Source organism: Bubalus kerabau, chromosome 10, assembly GCF_029407905.1.
Source record: "Bubalus kerabau isolate K-KA32 ecotype Philippines breed swamp buffalo chromosome 10, PCC_UOA_SB_1v2, whole genome shotgun sequence".
NCBI lineage: Eukaryota > Metazoa > Chordata > Mammalia > Artiodactyla > Bovidae > Bubalus > Bubalus kerabau.
In genome coordinates, this window is record NC_073633.1 from 51,545,984 (window position 1) to 51,567,170 (window position 21,187).

Genomic DNA, 21,187 nt, shown 5'->3' on the forward strand with positions numbered 1-21,187 from the left:
GACCTTCCACATCCAGGGTCTGGGTCCCAAAGGCCCTGGAACTCTCTGCTGAAATGACCTGACCCCATTTCTAGGGTCATTAATGAACTCTTATACAGATCCATCGGAGAAGACAATGGCACCCCACTCCAGTACTCTTGCCTGGAAAATCCCATGGATGGAGGAGCCTGGAAGGCTGCAGTCCATGGGGTCGCTGAGGGTCGGACACGACTGAGTGACTTCACTTTCACTTTTCACTTTCACGCATTGGAGAAGGAAATGGCAACCCACTCCAATGTTCTTGCCTGGAGAATCCCAGGGACAGGGAAGCCTGGTGGGCTGCCATCTGTGGGGTCGCGCAGAGTCAGATGCGACTGAAGCGACTTAGCAATGTAGCAATACAGATCCATCCTACCGAAGGAGGGCCCTACAGGGGCCAAGAGGGCTGTGGTGGGAGCATGCCAATGAAGTCCGGGCAGGGTCATCTATACCCATGCTTGCAAGGCCCTCTATCATGAGGAATAGAGACAAAGGTGTGGGGAGAAGCAGAATGAACGGTGGGCCAGGGAGCCCTCATTTAAGTTCTTGCCTTGGTCTCTGCGAATGTTAGTAGTGGGCCTGCCCCAAGAAGAACGAATGGGAGACATCCACAGAAAGCACAAGAATCATGAAACCAACACATTTAGTAGAACTCCTAACTCGGTGGAGGGAGAAAAGTGCTCCCAAAGTCTCTGCGTTAATAAACCTGGACTGGTGTGCTGCGATTCATGGGGTCGCAAAGAGTCGGACACAACTGAGCAACTGAACTGAACTGAACTGAAAGCTTAATTTTTTTCATGTTAAAAGTCAAGGGAAAAAATTAATTATTCTAATCACTAAGATTCATTTGTTTAAAAAAATGGCAATAGTTCCCTACATCAGCATGAGGATAAACTGAGAATGCAGGCAATATTTCATGGAGGAAAGCACTTAGCACACACTGACATGATTGTTCTGTTTCTATTTTCCTTCAGCTGGTCCCTAAGATAATGTTCAAAGCATTACCTTTTCCCTCACTATGTTTAGCGGATCTAGTTAATAAAAAATAGACACCGACTTTTTAAATGTCAAGTTAGCCAAGTTAATAATTGCTCATATACAATATGAGAGTAAATTGTAGTTTGGGATCAAAAGCAATTGCTTTTCTACTTTTCAGAGCAGGCAGAATTCCTGATGGTTGTGCACCAGGTGAATGTGGGGACAAGCTTAGAATCGAATGGTCTTATCATCATGGCTTACGCCAGACCCTTGCTGGGGGCATCTATCCAGCTTAATGAGAGTGAGATTTAATCTGTCTTGTCTGGAAAGAAAGGAAGAACTGAAAACCCATGCCGATGACCATGAAATCTGCTAAAATATCAAACCACGCTACATGAGGATAGTCTTCAAAGGCTGGTGAGGTTGCAGGGCATGTGGTGCATGCCAGGAATCACAGCTGTCCAATCTTACACTTGTGTGAGTGACGTGAAAATGAAGTCGCTCAGTCATGTCTGACTCTTTGCGACCCCGTGGACTGTAGCCTACCAGGCTCCTCCATCCATGGGATTCTCCAGGCAAGGATACTGGAGTGGGTTGCCATTTCCTTCTCCAAGGATCTTCCCGACCCAGGAATTGAACCCGGGTAGCACTCTGCTATTTCCATAGGGGTGTGGTAGGCAGGATTTCCCACCATCTTCATTTAGAGACAGAGTGGTGCTCACTAAACCCAGGGATGGAACCCTTGCATTGCCCAAATTCCCTTTGGGAGAACGGTTGGAGACAATCGTGCTGGCTCTGGGGGCTGGACAGAGGACAGTGCTCATTAAGTGACTGTCAGATGCTGCTGGGATTCACCTCTGCAAGACCTCTAACAAGTGAAGAAGCCACAATGCCTTCAGAGAAACCCCCACCCCTGGACCACTGAGTGCAGTCTTTCCCATGAAGGCCTGGCTAATGGGGAGGCTCGTGCCCTGGATACAGGGTTTTGTCTCTCCTCTGTCTGCCCTGGAGGAATAGATGCTTGTAACACATGTAGGCGTCTGGAAACACATGTTTTGAGCCCCAGATTTCTGAAAGGGAGCTCTGGGCTGAAGATCTGGCTGGAGGACATGGTCCTGGACACATGGTGCCTCTCAGGGATTGGGGCCAGATGCTCAACAACCTCATGGGTGTTCAGGCTGATACACTCAGAAGAGGTGCAAGGGCAGGCAGCTGGCCAAAGTAACCCAAATGATTACAGTACCATTTATGGGGCTTCCCTTGTGGCTCAGACGGTAAAGCGTCTGCCTACACTGCGGGAGACCCAGGTTTAAGCCCTGGGTCGGGAAGATCCTCTGGAGAAGGAAATGGCAACCCACTCCAGTACTCTTGCCTGGGAAATCCCATGGATGGAGGAGCCCGGTAGGCTACAGTCCATGGGGTCACAAAGAGTCGGACACGACTGAGCGACTTCACTTCACTTCACCATTTATGGAGCATCTTCAAGCACTAATTATTTCATATACATTATCTTATTTAATCCTCAGAACACCTTGAATTGGTTTCATTATTCCCATTTCACAGATAAGGAAAGTGAGGTTTAGTGGGGAAAAGAAATTTCCCAAAGTACACAGCTGTAAGTGGTGGAACCAAGAACTTTCTATCAAAAAACCAGCTTATAAAAACTCAGGAGTGTAACACTTGGGTTGAAGGTGCTCCCAGGGCATTGTTTAGGGAGGCTTATTTTGACATCTGAGGTTTTCATACTTGGAAGCTCAGTCACCTAAGATTCCACAAAACTCGCTGTGCAGTGGCCGTCATGCGTCACCTCCAGGTCCCCAGAGGCCCAGTCTAGCCTGGCAGGGCTCACTCCCACAGTCTGGGGTCCTGATCCAGGGCCTTCTCCACACCTTCTGGAAGCTTTCCTGTGGTTACCAAGACTGAGCCTGGGAAAGTGGCCAGTGCTATTTGTCAGCTTTTGCCTCTTTCAGCAGCACATGGGATTCTGGCTGGGGATGTGACAGAAGAAATATGGTTGTTGAGAAGGCCTGTCTATCAGCTCGATGGGGGCAGAAACACACCCCTGGGACTTTGCAGTTCTCAGGACCCAAGGCCGAGCTGTTTTCTCAAAGGACAACATCTGTCTCCTCTATAGTTCTGCAGGCTGCCTTGCTTTTTCCTGGTAGAGGAGGAAAGACACTGTGACTGTGAGTACCTCCCTCCCAGTCCTGGGGGTTTTAACCCTCTTGGAAGACAGAAAGAAAACATCCCAAGGTGGGGGCGGAGGGGCAGGGGGGGTGTGCCAAACTGGGGGTCCAGCACGGGCTTCTGAGCCAAACCAGGATAAAGGACCAGTCAGAAGTGGACTGAACCACACCACACACTAAGAGTCAGATGGCACCTGAGGATGAGGGGCCCTGGCTCCAGGAGCGTGGAACTGACGGTGGAGAGAGGGAGGCAGGTGTGCAGAGCCGTGGGAGCCTGCAGGCCCCAGCTGGAAAAGAAGTGAGGCGAGCAGGAGTTTGGCAACAGGGGCTCGTGGAGCTGGCTGTTCTGGTTGCTGGGCCCATGGACTCATTAGAGTTAAAGGAGAGAGACAGGCTGTCCCAGCTGTTTACTCCTATGAGGAATATTGTCCAAGTTAAACTAAAATCCTCTAGGATTCAAAACCAACTTTTGCACACGCTAGCCTCCACTTTCCTTTCTGGCTTCATCCCTAGCCATTTCTCTTTTTTGTCCACCCTAGCCCTGGTCAGAAAGTCTGTGTTTCAAGAGACTCACAGACTTAGAAAACGAACTTACAGTTGCTGGAGGGAAGGGACAGTTAGAGAGTTTGGGATGGTCATGTACACACAGCTATATTCAAAATGGATAAGCAACAGGGACCTAAGGTATAGCACATGGAACTCTGCTTAGTGTTATGTGGCAGCCTGGATGGGAGGGGGTTTGGGGAGAATGGATACAGGTATATGTATGGCTGAGTCCCTTCCCTGTTCCCTGGAAACTACTGCAACATTGTTAATCAGCTATACTCCAGCACAAAATAAAAAGTTTAAAGTCTAACAGACAGAAACAATCAAACAAAAAGTCTGTGTCCCTTCATATGTGGCTCTAATGGCACCCCACTCCAGTACTGTTGCCTGGAAAATCCCATGGATGGAGGAGCCTGGTAGGCTGCAGTCCGTGGGGTCGCACAGAGTCGGACATGACTGAAGCAACTTAGCAGCAGCAGCAGCTCCTACATCTTTACATGAGTAAGTTGCTTGTTCTCCTCCAAGTGCCCACTCACCGGCTCTCTGCCTGTGGAAACTCTGCTCATCTCACCTGAACAGGTAAGTCATGTAAGAGTTACAGTCAGGAAGGATAGGGAAACATAGTTATGAGAGAAATGGAAATTAAAATTTATTACAAGACATCATGGCATGGCTATGAAGTTTCAGATTACAAAGAAAAAAAAAAAACCTCAAAAAACAAAAATCACCCAGTGCTGATGCACTTCTGATGCAATGGGTAAGTCTATTGCTGGTGATGGTATAAATGGGTCCAACATTTTTGGGGGGAACAGTGGAGGAATATATTTCAAGGGGAATAGAAATGTTCAATGCCTGTTGACCCCCATCAATCCTACTTTGCAGAGCTAAGTGAAAGAAAATGATACTGGGCTTCCTTGGGACCTCAGTGATAAAGAATCTGCCTGTCAATTCAGGAGACATGGGTTTGGCCCCTGGTCTGGGAAGACCCCACATGCTACAGAGCAACTAAGCCCCTGCACCACAACTACTGAGTCTATGCTCTAGAGCCCAGGAGCCATAAATACTGAGCCCACGTGCTGCAGCTACTGAAGCCCACATGCCCTGGAGCCTGTGCTGGGCAACAAGAGAAGTCACCACGAGGAGAAGCCCTCACACCACAGCTGAAGAGCAGCCTCTGCTTGCTGCAACTAGAGAAAACCCTGCACAGCCACAAAGACCTGGTATAGCCAAATAATTAATTAATACTAAAAAAGAAAACAATACTGAAGAATAAAAAGCTACATGCATAATAAAGGTACCCCTTACTTGTGGCTCAGCTGGTAAAGAGTCCACCTGCAATTCGGGAGACCTGAGTTCGATCCCTGGGTTGGGAAGATCCCCCTGGAGAAGGGAAAGACTACCCACTCCAGTATTCTGGCCTGGAGAATTCCATGGACTGTTTGGTCCATGGGGTCGCAAAGAGTCGGACAGGACTGAGTAACTTTGACTTTCATACTTACATCATAATTGCTAACTGCAAAGAAACGGGAGAAACAGCCCAACTATCCCACACCAGGGGCCTATAAAGGAAATTACTTTCACCACCAGATGGAAAATACGATGAAAACTATTAGCAAAAGGAAGTGCTTATCACATAATGCTTATGAGAGCATAAAACTGTACCATGAAGATACTATAAAAATCACATATATGTATGAATAAAGATGTGCAAAGGAACACAGAGAAAGGAAAATACTTCTTAGGGTACTATTTTTATTAGAATGTTGTTGATATAATAAAAATCTACCAAAAAATGCTACCCTCCCTTCACAATCCCTGATTCACCTTGTCCCTACTTGGTTTGTGATCCTCACATTATGGCCTGAATGTAATTATTACAATATACTAGTTTGGGACCATAAACTCTTCAAGGACAGGGACTGTGTTTTACTTATTTGTCTCAACTGAGCACTTGTATCTGCCTAGCACATAATAAATGTTCAATAAATTTTAAGTGAATTCAACCACTGCTAAAGACTATCTTTGCTTCAAAATAAAACTCAGCAGAGTATTCCCTTCACTCTCTTGTCTCCTGGCAAAAAGCACTCAAATGAATGAATATCTATATTCCTTTTAAAGGCTTCTTGGGAAGGAAAAGGCACATCTGAAAAGTTAGCATTTTATATCTGGAGGGAAACACAGATGCAGCAACACAGGCAGCACTTGGAAATCTACTAAGCCTCTTAAGGCAACAAGACGTCTAAAAACTGAAGCCATACTGAGGTTTGCCACGTGGGGACAGGTGGATCCCGGCCAGGAGGAGAGCCATTCACCAGTCCCCCTGGGAGTCCCGAAGCTGCTATGTTTGAATCAAGGCCTGTCTCATATGAGCTTCAATGTTGGGACCGGCCAGGAGACAGGAAATGGGACTAACTAGCAGGAGCTTAACCCTCCCAAAGGGGATAACGGGAATTTACTGAGGAGTTATTTTTAAGTACCCAGGCTTTACTGATTGCTAGGCATGCTGTATACACTTCCTTAGGCTCCCATTTTACAGATAAAAACCTGAAGTTCAGAGATAATATACGACTCACCCAAGGTCAAAGAGTTAGTAAGGCCAAGACCCCAAAGCAGCCACAGGCTCTTAATCTTCCCTACCCAGAATGCCTTGCAACGCATTACGAACCGCCCCATTTTGGCTGTTTGTCCAGGTTGGTTAAGTCACAGGGTTTTTCTTTCCCCCGTTTCTCATTTTTTAGAAGGCCAGTTAACATTTTCCCAGGACTGTGGTGAAGAGGGAGTGGGTAGGTTCTTGCATGTACAGATAACTCCCACAGCCTTCAAATTAAGACTATTTTCACCTGGCTTATGTTTTTCTCTTGTTTTCAGCCTGGCTCAACGAGCCCTTGATTTTATTCTTTGTTTTTTGCTTTGTTTTTTTAAAAAGACTTTTAAAGTCTTTATTGAATTTGTTATAATATTGCTTCTGTTTTATGTTTTGGTTTTTTCACCCTGAGGCATGTGGGTGACCTCAGCTCCCTGACTAAGGAATGGAGATGTGAAGCCGCACTTCCTTGGAAGGCGAAGTCATAACCACTGGACCACCAAGGAAGTCCCAACGGCATGCTCTTTGAATCGCTGGGGTCCATCAGTCATTTTCTGCTCAAGAAAATCACATCTTCTCTCTTATCAGTGACTTTCCTGATGCCTGAGTGTGTGTATAAATCATTTTTAGGACACGTTTCTTTATCTGACTACAGTCTCCCATATTGAGGCTAGGTTTTAGGGAATAAAACAGCAGTTGTTCCTGAACAGCTTCTTCCAAAATTATATGAATTTTTTCTTGGAAGTAAAGCTTTTATACAAATTGCACTTTTTTAGTATTTAATGTTCTTCTACTCTGTGTTCCCCTTCCTCTTTTTCTTCCATGAATTTGTGGTACAAAACTGACATTTTCAGTCTCTCTTAATGCAAATAACAACATCTGGTTAATACCCAGCTTCACTTAGGCAGAGGCAGAATCCCCTCTACTTGCTCTCCTGTTGCAGCTGCCTCAAGTTGTACTCATTTCTATTCCTTTTAGTTTTATTTTGTGCCCTTCAAATTATCTTCCTAAAACACAATATTCCACATCAACTAAAAATTGATTTAGAAATAGATGGTACTTAATAAAAGTCACAAACTACAAAAATCCCACCCATTCTTAATTGTCTGGGGCTTACACAGTTATACATTAAGTGGTAACAGATGTTCCCTGCTGCAGACATTTTTCAGGTCTGTGTTTCATCATTCCCTCCAAAGATAGTCAATTTCACCTCTTTCATTCTTGCATTAAAAAAAGAACAAATAGAAGGGGGGAAAGTGGAAGCAGTGACAGCTTTTATTTTCTTGGTCTCCAAAGTCACTGTGGATGGTGACTGCAACTGTGAAATTAAAAGATGCTCACTCCTTGGAAGGAAAATTATGACAAACCTACACAGCATATTAAGAAGCAGAGACATCACTTTGCCAACAAAAGTTCATATAGTCAAAGCTATGGTTTTCCAGTAGTCATGTATGGATGTGAGAGTTGGACCATAAAGAAGACTGAGGGCTGAAGAATTGATGCTTTTGAATTGTGGTGCTAGAGAAGATTCCTGAGAGTCCCTTGGACAGCAAGGAGATCAAACCAGTCAATCCTAAAGGAAATTAACTCTGACTATTCATTGGAAGGACTGATGCTGAAGCACCAGTACTTTGACCACCTGATGTAAAGAGCTGACTCACTGGTAAAGACCCTGATTCTGGGAAAGATTGAAGGCAGGAAGAGAAGGCAGTGACAGAGGATGAGATAGTTAGATGGCATCACTTACTCAATGGACATGAATCTGAGCAAATTCTGGGAGACAGTGAAGGACGGGGAAACCTGGCATGCTGCAGTCCATGGGGTTGAAAAGAGTCGGACATGACTTAGTAACTCAATGACAATAACGAAAGAACATTCTCTAGGTTTAAAAAGAGTGAAAACTTCTGCATTTGGAAGAATAGTTTAGTGATAGATGTTTTTACTTTTGACCAGTTAAGGAAATTTAGGCTATGTTTTCTAGGTTTGCTGTATATTATGTATATTTCAGTATTAAATGAATATTTTAATATGTGTGTGTGATGGATGAAATCTGGCTACAGATTCTCTGCAGGTCCTCTCATCAAGAAGTGGAGTCTATTTTCCTACCCTTTGAGTCTAGGCTGAACTTGTGACTTGTTTTGACCAATAATAGGTGGCAGAACTGGCATCCTGTGAGTTTAGGGGCACAGAGCCTAAGAGGACTTCAGCTTCTGCCTCTATCACTTGGAATGCTGCAATGAGACTATCTTTTAAGAAGCCAGTCCATCCTGCAGGAGGGTGAAAGGCCACCTGAAGGAGAACCCAGGACCACCTGCCAGACATGAGTGGGGGCATCTTGGACCTTTCTGCTCATGAACTCAGGTGACACCTTTCGCTTGCATGAGCCCAGGTGATACCAGCAGAACCACCCCCCAGCAGGTCCACAATAGTGCAAAAAATAAAAAATCTTTTTGTTTTAAGCCACTTGGCTTTTGGGATGTTTTGTTAAATAACAATATATAAGTGAATAACATGGCATCCTCAAGTCACTGTGAGAGAGAGTATGTCTGTATGTGTGTGTATAAATCCAAGTATGTGCATTTTAAAGAAAACTAGTTCCTTAGACCTTAGAGGCAAATTACTCCCTTTGGATGTTCCCCATATTCAGGGTACAGATTAGAAATGGGCTGTTCATTCAACATCCATTTGTGGTATTAAAAAAACCTTTCAACAAAGTGCATATGGAGGGAACATATTTCAACATAATAAAGTCCATTATGACAAATCCACAGCCAACATCATACTAAATGGTGAAAAGCTGAAAAATTTCTCTCTAAGGTCAGGAACAAGGGTGACCACTCTTGCCACTTTCAATCAGCATAGTATTAGAAGTCCTAGGCACAGCAGTCAGAAAAGAAAAGGAAATAAGAGGAATCCAATTGGAAAGGAAGAAGTAAAACTGTCACTGTGTGCAGATGTCATTATATTATATACGGAAAATCCTAAAGACGCACAAAGAACTACTGGAATAAACAAATGCAGTAAAATTATAGGATACAAAATTAATATATAGAAATCTGTTACATTTCTATACACTAATAACAAATTATCAGAAAAACAAATTAAAATCTACAGATTCAGTGCAATCCCTATAAAAATACCAAATGGCATTTTTCATAGAACTAAAACAAATGATTCTAAAATTTGTATGGAAACACAAAAGACCCTGAATAGCCAAATAGACCTTTAGAAAAATAAGAGCAAAGCTGAAGATATTATGCGCCCTGATCTCAAACTATATTACAAAGCTACAGGCATCAAGACAGTATGGTACTAGCACAAACACAGATCCATGGGACAGAATAGCGAGCCCAGAAATGAAACTACACTTACATGGCCAATTCATCTATGACAAAGGAGGCAAGAATATACAAGGAGGAATATATAGGCTCTTTACTAAATGGTGTTAAGAAAACTGGACAACTACATACAAAAGAATCAAACTGGACTACTCTCCCATAGCATTCACAAAAATAAATTCAACATGGATGAAAGACTTAAATGTAAGACCTGAAACCATAAAACTAGAAGAAAACATAAGCAGTAAGCTCTTTGACATTGGTCTTAGTAATATTTTTTGGATCTGCTTCCTTAGGCAAGGGAAACTAAAGCAAAAATAAACAAATAGGATTTCATAAAACTAAAAAACTTTTGCACAGCAAAGGAAACTATCAACAAACAAAAAGGCAGCCTACTGAATGGAAGAAGATATTTACAAATAATATTTCCAATAAGGGGTTAATATCCAAATTATACTAAGAATATGTAAAACTCAACATCCAAAAAACAAACAATGCAATTTAAAAAATGGGCAGAGGATCTGAATAGACAGTCCAAAGAAGACATACAGATAGCCAACTGGCATATGTAAAGATGCTCAAAGTTATAAATCATCAGTTCAGTTCAGATCAGTCACTCAGTCATGTCCAACTCTTTGCGACCCCATGGACTATAGCATGCCAGGCTTCCGTGTCCATCACCAACTCCCAGACCCTACTCAAACTCATGTCTATTGAGTCGGTGATGCCATCCAACCATCTCATCCTCTGTTGTCCCCTTCTCCTACCACCTTCAATATTTCCAGGATCAGGGTCTTTTCAAATGAGTCAGCTCTTCGCATCAGGTGGCCAAAGTATTGGAGTTTCAGCTTCAGTATCAGTCCTTCCAATGAATATTCAGGACTGATTTCCTTTAGGATGGACTGGTTGGATTTTCTTGCAGTCCAAGGGACTTTCAAGAGTCTTCTCCAACACCACAGTTCAAAAGCGTCAATTCTTCGGTGCTCAGCTTTCTTTATTGTCCAACTCTCACATCCATACATGACTACTAGAAAAACCAGAGCTTTGACTAGATGGACCTTTGTTGGCAAAGTAATGCCTCTGCTTTTTAATATGCTGTCTAAGTTGGTCAGAACTTTTCTTCCAAGGAGCAAGTATCTTTTAATTTCATAGCTGCAGTCACCATCTGAGTGATTTTGGAGCCCCCCAAAAATAAAGTCTGTCACTGTTCCCACTGTTTCCCCATCTATTTGCCATGAAATGATGGGACCAGATGCCATGATCTTAGCTTTCTGAATGTTGAGCTTTAAGACAACTTTTTCACTCTCCTCTTTCACTTTCATCAAGAGGCTCTTTAGTTGTTTGCTTTCTGCCATAAGAGTGGTGTCATCTGCATATCTGAGGTAATTGATATTTCTCCCAGCAATCTTGATTCTAGATTGTGCTTCAGCCATTCCAGCATTTCTCATGATGTACTCTGCATATAAGTTAAATAAGCAGGAGGACAATGTACAGCCTTGATGTACTCCTTTCCCAATTTGGAACTAGTCCAGTTCTAACTTGCATTGTCTAACTCTTGACCTGCATACAGATTTCTCAGGAGGCAGGTCAGGTGGTCTGGTATTCCCATTTCTTGAAGAATTTTCCACAGTTTGTGGTGATCCAAATGACAAAGGCTTTGGCACAGTCGATAAAGCAGATATTTTTCTGGAACTCTCTTGCTTTTTTGATGATCCAACAGATGTTGGCAATTTTATCTCTGGTTCCTCTGCCTTTTCTAAAACCAGCTTGAACATCTGGATGTTCATAGTTCATGTACTGTTGAAGCCTGGCTTGGGGAATTTTGAGCATTACTTTGCAAGTGTGTGAGATGAGTGCCAATTGTGCGGTAGTTTGAACATTCTGTGGCATTGCCTTTCTTTGGGATTGGAATGAAAACAGACCTTTTCCAGTCCTGTGGCCACTGCTGAGTTTTCCAAATTTGCTGGCATATTGAGTGCAGCACTTTCACAGCATCATCTTTCAGGATTTGAAATAGCTGAACTGGAATTCCATTACCTCCACTCTCTTTGTTCGTAGTGATGCTTCCTAAGGCCCACTTGATGTCGAATTCCAGGATGTCTGGCTCTAGGTGAGTGAGCACAGCATCGTGGTTATCTGGGTTGTGAAGATCTTTTTTGTACAGTTCTTCTGCGTATTGTTGTCACCTCTTAATATCTTCTGCTTCTGTTAGGTCCATACCATTTCTGTCCTTTATTGAGCCCATCTTTGCATGAAATGTTCCCTTGGTATCTCTAATTTTCTTGACGAGATCTCTAGTCTTTCCCATTCTATTGTTTTCCTCTATTTCTTTGTATTGATCACTGAGGAAGGCTTTCTTATCTCTCCTTGCTATTCTTTGGAACTCTGCATTCAAATGGGTATATCTTTCCTTTTCTCCTTTGCCTTTAGCTTCTCTTCTTTTCACAGCTATTTGTAAGGCCTCCTCAGACAACCATTTTGCCTTTTTGCATTTCTTTTTCTTGAGGATGGTCTTGATCACTGCCTCCTGTACAATATCACGAACCTCCGTCCATAGTTCTTCAGGCACTCTATCAGATCTAGTCCCTTAAATCTATTTCTCACTTCCACTGTATAATCATAAGGGATTTGATTAGGTCATACTTGAATGGTCTAGTGGTTTCCCCCACTTTCTTCAGTTTAAGTCTGAATTTGGCAATAAGAAGTTCATGATCTGAGCCACAGTCAGCTCCCTGTCTTGTTTTTGATGACTGTATAGAGCTTTTCCATCTTTGGCTGCAAAGAATATAATCAATCTGATTTCAGTGTTGACCATCTGGTGATGTCCATGTGTAGAGTCTTCTCTTGTGTTGTTGGAAGAGGGTGTTTGCTATGACCAGTGCATTCTCTTGGCAAAACTCTATTAGCCTTTGCCCTGCTTCATTCTGTACTCCAATGCCACATTTGCCTGTTACTCCAGGTATTTCTACTTATCAATCATCAGGCAAATGGAAATCAAAACTACAATGAGATAGCATCTCACGCTGGTCAGAATGGCTATCATCAAGACAACAACAAATAACAAATGCTGATGAGGGTCCAGAGACAAGGGAACCCTTGTACACTGTTGGTAGAATTGTAAATTTGTGCATCCAGTATGGAAAACAGTATGAAGATTCCTCAAATAATTAAAACTAGAACTGCTATATGACCCAGAAATTTCACTTCTGGAAAAGAAGACAAAAACACTAATTTGAAAAGATGTGTGTGTGTGTGTGTGTGTGTGCGCGCGCGCGCGCGCGTGTGCACGCGTGCGCGTTGTTTAGTCACGTCCAACTCTTTGGGACCCTATGGACTGTAGCACACCAGGCTCCTGGAATTCTCTGGGCAAGAATACTGGACTGGGTTGCCATTTCCTACTCCACAAGATCTTTCTGATCAGAGATCGAACCCAGGTCTCCTGCATTTCAGGCAGATTCTTTACCACCTGAGCTACAGGGAAGTCTCAACATTCATTGCAATATTATTTAAAAAGCCAAGATATGGAAGCAACTTAAGTGTAAATCCATAGGTGAATGGATCAAGATATCGGGTGTGTGTGTGTATATCACACACAATGGAATATTAATTATTCCAGTATAATTATCAGCTATCGAAAAAAAAAGGACGCTTGCCATCTGAAACAACAGTGGATGGATTTAGAGTGTATTATAAGCAAAATGTCAGACAAAGACAAACACTATAATATCACTTATGTAGAATCTAAAAAACAAATAAAATGAAGCAAAAATAGACTCATAGACACAGAAAATAAACAGGTGGCTGCCAGAGGGGAGGGATGGTGAGGGGTGGGTGAAACAGGTGAAGGAATTAAGAGGTATATATTCCAATTATAAGATAAATAAGCCATGGGGATGTAATATATGGCATAAGGAATATGGCCAATAATACTGTAGTAACTTTGCATAGGGATGGTTACTAGACTTGTGGTGGTGATCATTTCATAATGTATGTAAATATCAAATCACTATATTATATACCTGAAATGATCATAATATTGTATGTCAGCTATTTTTCAATTAAAATGTAAAAAAAATTAAATAATAAAAATGTTATCTCTAGTCCATGGGGGGGGGGGGAAGAAATGGGCTTTTTATTTATTTTTTAAATATAAGTTTATTTATTTTAATTGGAGGTTAATTACTTTACAATATTGTATTGATTTTGCCATACATCAACAAGAATCCGCCACAGGTATACACATGTTCCCCATCCCGAACCCCCCTCCCTCCACCCTCCCTGTACCATCCCTCTGGGTAGTCACAGTGCACCAGCCCCAAGCAACCAGTATTATGCATTGAACTTGGACTGGTGATTCGTTTCCTGTATGATATTATACATGTTTCAATGCCATTCTCCCAAATCATCCCACCCTCTCCCTCTCCCACAGAGTCCAAAAGACAGTTCTATACATCTGTGTCTCTTTTGCTGTCTTGCATACAGGGTTATTGTTACCATCTTTCTAAATTCCATATATATGCGTTAGTATACTGTATTGGTGTTTTTCTTTCTGGCTTACTTCACTCTGTATAATAGGCTCCAGTTTCATCCACCTCATTAGAACTGATTCAAATGTATTCTTTTTAATGGCTGAGTAATACTCCATTGTGTATATGTACCACTGCTTTCTTATCCATTCATCTGCTGATGGACATCTAGGTTGCTTCCATGTCCTGGCTATTATAAACAATGCTGTGATGAACATTGGGGTATGTGTGTCTCTTTCAATTCTGGTTTCCTCAGTGTGTATGCCCAGCAGTGGGATTGCTGGGTCATAAGGCAGTTCTATTTCCAGTTTTTTAAGGAATCTCCACACTGTTCTCCATAGTGGCTGTACTAGTTTGCATTCCCACCAACAGTGTAAGAGGGTTCCCTTTTCTCCACACCCTCTCCAGCATTTATTGCTTGTAGACTTTTGGGTAGAAGCCATTCTGATTGGCATGAAATGGTACCTCATTGTGGTTTTGATTTGCATTTCTCTGATAATGAGTGATGTTGAGCATCTTTTCATGTGTTTATTAGCCATCTGTATGTCTTCTTTGGAGAAATGTCTATTTAGTTTTTTGGCCCATTTTTTGATTGGGTCATTTATTTTTCTGGAATTGAGCTGCAGGAGTTGCTTGTATATTTTTGAGATTAGTTGTTCGTCAGTTGCTTCATTTGCTATTATTTTGTCCCATTCTGAAGGCTGTCTTTTCACCTTGCTTGGAGTTTCCTTTGTTGTGCAGAAGCTTTTAAGTTTAATTAGGTCCCAGAAATGGGCTTTCCAAAGGGGTAAATAGTGGACAGTCTAGGAATTTGCAAAATTATTATTAGGCAAGTGAAACAAATATACATAAAAAATATATGCTGTCTCTTCAACTATCTGGGATTCCCTGGCTCAGACGGTAAAGTGTCTCCCTGCAATGTGGGGGACCAGGGTTCGATCCCTGGGTCAGGAAGATCCCCTGGAGAAGGAAATGGCAACCCATTCCAGTACTCTTGCCTAGAAAATTCCATAGATGGAAGAGCCTGGTGGGCAAAGAGTCAGACATGACTGAGTGACTTCACTTTCTTTTCTTTTCTTTCTTTCTTTCAACTACTTAAACATTGTGTGAAAAGCATGCATTTTAAAGCACCATCTTTTGTTGTTAAAGCATTTTTGTTATGAAATATTTCCAGTCTACACAAAGGATAAAAAATAAATATCAAGATTATTACAGATAAAATGAAAGCCCCACCTCAATAGCATTCTCCTCCCTCTGCCTCCAAATGGAGTCATTGTTGCTAATTGGTGTTTATCATTTCCATGTATGTCCACATTTAATATACAGCTCTGCAGTTTTACAATTTTATGTAAAGTGAATCATCCATATGCAACTCCAACTTGCTTTTTATCTTCAGGGTCAGGTTTTTGAGGTTTATCCATGTTGGCTCAGGTGGTAACCCACTGGACTCTATTCTTAGAAAAGTAAGATACAAGTCATTGTAACAGACTTATTTTGCTGTACAGCAGAAACTAACAAACACAACACTGTAAATCAACAATACTCCAAGTCAAGAATTAGTAAAATAAATAAAAATGTAAAAACCATTCTTGGCTGGCTGACTGTAAAAATTAAAGGCAGCTGGACAAATTTGGCCCACAAGCCAAAGTTTGCTGAACTGTGTTCTAATGAATCACAAAACTGAGCTCGATGACATATTTTTAAGCTTCAGTTCTGTTAAATATGTTCAATATACTAAAAACTCTAGACTTGTTTTTGGATCCTGAGGTTAGGTATCTCTACCTGGATATCAAAACAGAGATGTGTATTTGTAAGACAATAAAAATAATAATAGAGGGTGGAGATACAGCTGTCCCTCAGGATTCATGGGGCATTGGTTCCAGGACCTTTTGTGGATACCAGAATCCACAGATGCTCAGGTCCCTTATATAAAATGTTGAAGTATTTGCATAACCTACTCGTGTCCTCCCGTATGCTTTAAATCACCTCTAGATTACTTACAATACCCGATACAATGTAAATGCTATGTAAACAGTTGTGGCACACACCCGATTCATGTTTTGCTTTTTGGAAATTTTTTCCAAATATTTTCAATCCAAGATTGGTTGAATCCCTGGATGGGGAACCTGGGGATATGGTGGGCCAACTGTACTCACTCTATGAGAGAACAGGGGTTGGGACCCTGAGGGGACAATGGAACATTCCGTCCATTTCACGCCCACTCAGGGCACCTACACAGTCACTGTTCCGTTTACCTCTTTCCCTCTATCTGTCTATGTCTGTCTCTCCCTCTTTCCATCCTTTCAGTGTAAGTATGGCAAATGAGTGTACATGAGATGATTCTGCTGTAATACAATGTCTAAGATTCAAACAAAGGCAGGCTCTATGTCCTATATCTCCGAGTTCTCCAACAGAAATGTAATGTGAGCCCAAATGCCATTTTAAATGTTCTGGCAGGGGCTTCCCCGGTGGCTCAGTTTTAAAGAATCCACCTGCCAATGCAGGAGACACGGGTTTGATTCCTGATCAGCAAGATCCCACATGCCCTGAAGCAACTAAGCCTGTGTGCCTCAACTATTGAGCCTGTTCTCTAGAGCCCGGGAGCAGCAACTGTTGAAGCCCAACATACTCTAGAGCCCTGCTCTGCAACAAGAGAAGCCACTGCAATGAGAAGACTGCACACCTCATCTAGAGAGTAGCCCCTGCTCACTGCAACTAGAGAAAAGCCCGGGCAGCAAAGAAGACCCAGCACAGCCAAAATTAAATAAGTGTTCTGGTAGCCACATTGTAAAAAGTAAAAAGAAAAAGGTACTTTCGATAACATATTTAACCTCATATGTCTAAAACAAACCTCATACATCTAAAATATTATCATTTCAATATGTACTTAGTTTAAAAATGATCAATGAAACAATTCATAATTTTTCACACCAAGCATTCAAAATCTGATGTGCATTTCACAGTTAGAGCACATGCTAATCTGTGCTACCCACATTTCAAGAGTTCAGTAGCCACCTGTGGCTGGGAGCTATTGTATTAGCACCAGTGTACCTTCAAAATCTGATGGAATACACACTCAGTAATCCTTGATGTGTCAGTCTTCCTATCAGTGAGTGCTCGCTGTGAAGGTAAGTTTGTATCTTTCCATGAGACTAGAGGAAGAGTTTGCAGGGCTGCTGGAATGGCAGAGCGGAGGCAGCCCCAACTTGGCTGGGGAGCCTGGTGGGAAGCTCCAGCCCTATAAACCCCTGACGTAACCTAATGAAGCTCACTTTACTTCCTAACCTTTCAGGGCATCAGTTTTCCTCTCTCTAAAATGCAAAAGTAGACTAGAAACACTTTAAGGGCCCTTGTAGCACTGAGGATCCTGAGCTTTCCATTTCCCATGGCCAGTGTTCCTTGGAGTAAGGACAGTGTTGGTCCTCTGCTGAAGGGATGGGCTGCTATCTGGATTCCAGAGAGTACCAGAGAGCCTTTCATTAGAAACTGACTCCTGCATGTCCCACAGAGTCAGAGCTTAAACCTTTGCTCTTTTAGGGGAACCATGATTCCTCCCGAGGCCAGGCTGGCACCATAGCAGTCCACAGTCAGAGAGAACCACACACCAATTCCCCTGGGTGGCATGGTCTGGGTGGTGCTTTATTTAGATGAATGCACACAGAGATGCTACAGTTCAGTCTTGGCATATGATTACATGGTCTGGATGCCGTGTGGTCTTAGGGCAAGTCAACAGCTCGCACGAAATTTACTCTGCCCTGCCTCACTTTCCCTTTTTCTCAGATTGGCAGCAAAGCTGTCACGTATCTTATGGGTATGACAGTTCCATGCAGATTCGCAAACCTCTTTTTAAAGAAACCCAAGTCTCTACCGTAACTGCCATAGAAATCCAAGTTTCAAAGTACATTCGGGCTGAAACCAGTTTTGAAGTCATGCAAGATCTCAGGTTTCACCTTCTTTTCTTCCTTGAAGATCCAGTGATATGAAGAAGGTCAAGTAACCATGATTATTAGCCCGGGAGGGCCAAGGAAAAGGAAGAGAAAGGGTAACTTTCACTTTATTCATCAAGGTCTTACTGAAAGAGAAGTGGATGAGTAGACGCCAGAAAGGAAGCTGGTTGGCTGTTAGTGTTTTCCATCCCTTTGGAGCTGGGCACCAAAGGGCTAGGCTTCCAATGATGGGTGGGAAGAAAAAGGAAGGCTTTTTTTTTTTTTTAAGATTTTTTAAAAACGTGGACCACTTTTAAGGTCTTTATTGAATTTTGTTACAACATTGCTTCTATGTTTTGGGTTTGGCCCCGAGGCATCTGGGGCTTCTCAGATGGCACTAGCGGTAAAGAATCCACTTGCCAATGCAGGAGACTGGGTTTCGATCCCTGGGTGGGGAAGATCCCCTGGAGGAGGAGATGACAACCCACTCCAGTATTCTTGCCTGGAGAATCCCCTGGACAGAGGAGCCTAGCAGGCTACAGTCCATAGGGTTGCAGACAGTTGGACACAACTGAAGCGACGTAGCATGCATGCATGAGGCATTGGGATCTTAGCTCCCCAGCCAGGTATCTAACCTGCACCCACTGCAATGGAAGGTGAATTCTTGACCAATGGACCATCAAGGAAGTCCCAGAAAGGCTTTATTTTTAATATCAATCTCTATCAGCAATCAGGAGGGGAATTTTTCAGGGCATTCTGATTCCTGGCAAATTATCACTGGATCTAAATCTAAATTTAATGCAGTCTTATGCCCCCTACATTATCTGTTTAAAGAGACTATCACCACCCAAAGCTCTGAAGGTTCATTCAAAAGCTACCTTTTCTAAGAGCTCATTTTCATGGGCCATTTTGGTTTGATCCTCTTGATGTGACATTTTCAGATAGTATTTTTAATTTCAAAGGTAATGTAGAATTCAATAAGTCTTGAACACACATAAAAATCTGGTAAAAACTCAAATACTATAAAAGGGTATACAACAAGAAGTAAATTTCATTCCATCCCAACCAATGCCAATCTGTAACTAGTTTCCTGTGTATTATTTCAAAGCCATTTTCCACACAAAATGTGTATTTTTTTTAGGCATTGAAAGTTGTCTTTTTTTCACTTTTAAAAATACTTAAACTCAAGACAGAAAGGTAGAAACCTGTGGATTAAAAAAAGAAGAAAAAGAGGTCTGAGGTATAATTGTTTTAAATGCTGTGTTGATGTGTTGAGTTTAAAAATATTTTGATGTGTCCCAACGCATGGAAAACATGATGCTATGAATCATTCACTGCCCTGGTGAACTGTCCAATATGATTACATATTTTTTTACTTGGCAAGGTCACCTTGACAAGTTTATATAACAACATACAGAAAACAAAAGTCACCAAATAAAGTAGAGTGAGCAGGGAGGGAGAGAGAGGAACAGAATACAGACTATTCAAGAACCACTTACATAAGAGGGGCTGAGAAGGGAAAGAGATGAGAGACTGGAAACATAGGTCAGCCAAACACTGGGCCAGGACCTTCCCAGAGGATCTTCTGCAACAGTGGACGTGATCACATTCTGCAACGTCCGAGAGGGCAGCTACTGGTGCTACTGAGCACTTGAAGGGTGACTAGTGTGACCGAGGGACTGGATTGTTCATTTTAGTTCATTAGAGTTTATATAGCCACATGGGTTAGTGGTCCCCAGCACAGACAGTGCACCATCCTTAGGAGGCATCAATGAACACAGAGAGAAGGGAATGAAGAGAGGTGAGAAAATAAAGGAGGGGAAAGTCAAAGCAGATGAGGAAAGAAGGAAGGCGAGGGACAAGAAGAGAGAAGCCGTTGGGTCTTGCCAGAAGGGAAGGAGAAGGGAAGAGAATAAAAGGACAAGTAGATGCAGGGGAAGAAGATGGAAAAAGAGTAAGATGTGACGGAAAGGTAGACCATTGAGAACAGTCTCAAGTGACAGTGAGTAACTTTGTGCTACCAGAAGTGCCCACACCGCTGGCATTTATTCTGAGGTCTCGGCAATAGCACCACGGGAACAGGCTCTGGGGCGCTAAATTCCGGGATGACATCCCACCTGCGCTGACCCTGGGAGGCCTAGGGGCCTCAACTCCCTAGTCTACGAAGGGAGCAGGGGTCCAATACCCTAAGGACTTGTTCACCTTCACTTGTAAAATAACTTTACTCCAAGGAAAACCCACAGTTTTGATACACCACTAGGTGTCACCATTAACCAAAATGAGTTTTAATTTTTTTGACCTGCAAAATGTGGTGAAAGTTTCATCTTTGAATCTGTATCTGACCTATACAATGTATTTGGCTCTTTCCGAATTCTGTCACACAAAAAGCAAAACGGTTTGTGCTCTGGGAGTCCACTGAAGAGGGATACTCATTCTAATTTGGTTTGTTTTTCTTTCCATGAAAGCTCTCCTGAACGCCACAAACACGGTATGTCTGCACATACACACGCTCAGTCACTTGCTTGCCCGTTCATTCACTCAACGCTTACTGTGTGCCAAGAAGCGGTCTCATGTACAGCACACAAGTTGTGCACCGCACAGCTCGGGGCGGGGGTTGGGGGTGGGGGCGGTGCTGAGGGCTCTGTGCACACAGACCTCAGTGGGAACGCCTGAAGTTGTTCAGACAGGAGGCTCTGCAAGATTTTGGTTTAGGCTTGGGAACAAAACGATGGTCCCTGCTTTTTGGTCTCTTCCTGTTTTCTCTCTTAGGAAAGAATCTTAGTCTAAAATCTTTATAACTAGAAATATCTGTGCCCCATATACATTTTGAGAGTTAAACATACCACATAGAGGTTTATCCAGCCTCATACACACTAAACTTTCATTCCTTTTCAGAAAAGTTATACCCCTCGCTGAGCATATTTTACAACTAAAGCAATGTGCTGAGAAAATCAAAGCATGGCCTTTGACCTTGAGAAATTCAAGAAGAGGCTTGATCATACCTAAGATACAGAATAATATTCTTAAGATCTGCATATCTCAACTTGACCTTTGACTAGAAGAGGAGTAGCAGCAATTGAATGTG